The sequence below is a fragment of the Echiichthys vipera genome, assembly GCF_963691815.1.
Source record: "Echiichthys vipera genome assembly, chromosome: 20".
Lineage (NCBI taxonomy): Eukaryota > Metazoa > Chordata > Actinopteri > Perciformes > Trachinidae > Echiichthys > Echiichthys vipera.
Genome location: NC_139845.1, coordinates 25,465,939 through 25,469,011, shown reverse-complemented (window position 1 = coordinate 25,469,011; position 3,073 = coordinate 25,465,939).

Below are 3,073 nucleotides of genomic sequence, written 5' to 3'. Positions count from 1 at the left end.
TTAATCTGAACTTTTGACTTTACTTTACTAACATTAGCTAACTCTCTCCTCTTTAGTCATTTAGTTTAATCTGAACTTTTGACTTTACTTTACTAACGTTAGCTAACTCCCTCCTCTTGAGTCATTTAGTTTAATCTGAACTTTTGACTTTACTTTACTAACGTTAGCTAACTCCCTCCTCTTTAGTCATTTAGTTTAATCTGAACTTTTGACTTTACTAATGTTAGCTAACTCGCTCCCCTTTAGTCATTTAGTTTAAGATCTTAGTGTTAGAGTTTAGATCTATCTATCTAAAGATAACAATATCTATCTATCTATCTATCTATCTATCTATCTATCTATCTATCTATCTATCTATCTATCTATCTATCTGTCTGTCTGTCTGTCTGTCTGTCTGTCTGTCTGTCTGTCTGTCTGTCTGTCTATCTATCTATCTATCTATCTACTAGGGGTGGAACGGTTTATTAAAAAAGTCTGTCCCGTTCTGTACACTTGTCACGGTTCGGGACAAGTGTTTACCATCATCAGGCCATCGTCCTCTACAACTCCTCACTCGGGGGGAGGAGGAAATAAAGAGGACAGAAGGGATGGAGTGGGAGCCACTCACTGTGCAGTTAATAATCTACTCTTACATACCTGGACACTTATCTTCTTCTTTTTTTTGCAATCACTTTTTCCACCACTTAAGTGCAATAATTTAATCTTACTGCTCATTTCTGTCATATACAGTCAAACATGCAGACACTTTATTTTATCTTATACATTTCCTCTACATTTAACTTATCTTATTTCATTTTCCGTGAATTTTATTTGACCTGTATTCAAATATATATAAATTTAACTAAGAGTTTATTGTTTTTTTATACTTTCTGTTTTCATTTAGCTAAGACTTTATTGGATATCTTATACTGTATTTTTTTATACCTCCCTTGTGATTTTGAAGGCTGCTGTAAATTGCATTTCCTTGCGGTAGTCATTCCAAAGGATAAATAAAGAGAAGTCTAAATCTACGTCTACCGTTTGGTTTATGAAGTGCAACGTAGTGTAAGCCTTGCGTCATATTCATATGATTGTATACCAGATACTGCACTTTTTTCCCAAGTGGAAAAACAAGTGTTTCTATTAAGAACTGACAATCAGGGAATGAAAATATTAGGGACATTGTATTTTGTATTAATTTTAAAGAAAGGAAAGTCTGGTGCTGGTTGAGTTTATTCTTCACTTTATGTTGATGCCCTTTGCCCGGAATGTGACCATAAAAATAGGAAAGGTAAATTATTTTTACTCAGAGCTCCAGGAGCCATTTTCCTCTTTCTACTTTATAGGAAACAATGTTTGTCAGAGATACATGTAGCCTATTTTAGTCAGTTCAGTGATTGCTGTTTGTGCGTATTTCAGTGAAAGAAAACCTATTTCTTATTTTTTTTAAAGATTTGATAATTTATGTGTTTAGATTCTTACCTAAAGGCAAACAATTGTTTACCTTTTTGACAAATAAATATATAAACGCGTAAATGCAGCAATGTCTCTCCTACTGTTTAAAAATCTCACTGCACTGTCATTTAAGATTGTTACAGTAATCACTATACAAGCTGCCTCATTATTTCAGTTTTTGCATGATTGAATGACATGTTCTTAAGAATATCTGATTAAAAAAGAAAATAATTATTAGGCTATAGATCTGATACATGGTATTTTAGAATCTAAAAGAAATAGAAAAAACAACCGAACCGAACCCAAAAACCGGGACCTAAAAAACGTATAGTGGATTTTGTGAACCGTTCCACCACTACTATCTACCATCTATCTATATACCGATCTATCTGTCTATCTATCTATCTAATCGGCTATTAGAAAAAAAAGGTTAATAATTTATCAAAAAAACAATATTATGCCGTTTATTTGAATTTGGTTTTCACGTTTTTTGATTTTGACAAAAAAAACTTTTCAAATAACGAAAAAACATACATGTCTATGACTTATTTATGATTTACAGAGACCCAACAATTCCCCCATGAGCAGCAACAGCAACCTTGTGCACACGGTGGTGTTGAAAACCTTCCCTTTAACAGGCAGGAATGTCGGACGGACACAGCTCTATCGAGGACGGACATCTGTCTGCACCGGTTGGGGAGGAAGAAAAGGTGAGAGAAAGAGAGAAAAGACAGACAGATGGACAGAGAGACAAAGACAGAGACAAAGACAGAGACAAAGACAGACACAGACACACACTTCCAGAGACGCAAGCAACCACAAAAGTAACAGTAACTATAATAATATCTATAGTAATGTGAATATGACTTACATGTTTTGGCAGTTAATACAGTAGAATAGTAAGAAACAAGCACAGCTAAGGTGATAGAATATGACAATGATAATAATTATGGTGGTAAATATGATAGCAGGAAGCGTCATGCAGGACCACGGCAGCAGGCACCACCACGATCAGCAGAGACCTGCGAGACGACAAAGCACAAACAACTCCGGGGAAGAAGTTGAATTAGTAACATGCATTAATGAGACATGAATGATAAAGATAGAGGAGAGAAGCTCAGAGGATCAGGAACAGGATTATCCCCAAGCAGATCAGAGCTATAGCAGCAGAATTTATCAGAACAACATCATCTTGGGCCCTGTACATGCAGGCTTATGAATACACCTGTTCAACAGACATGAGTTAAACATGTAGAAACATAAAATCTCAGTTGGATCTTATCAGCTGCTGCTGTATGCAGTCTAACTCTTATTATTTCATTATATATACTATTATTAGTAAGAGAATTCTAGTAATCTAAAAAAAGATTTCTGGAGGACCCACACATTTCTTTTGAAACAATGTATTTCACTCTGAAGTGTCGATATTTCGTGATTTTCTTTATGACCAACCCGAGACAACAGTTAGAGCTGTTTGCTTAATTATACTCGGGTGTGACAATGGTGCCCCGCAGTGGACAGTAGCCATAGACTGTAGAAGCCTACCCGGCGAGAAGGGTTCGGTTAACTCCGTCTTAAACCGTACATATGCGAAAGAGGCCGAGCTGAGCCGAACTGGAGCGGAGCTGTCCGGAACATC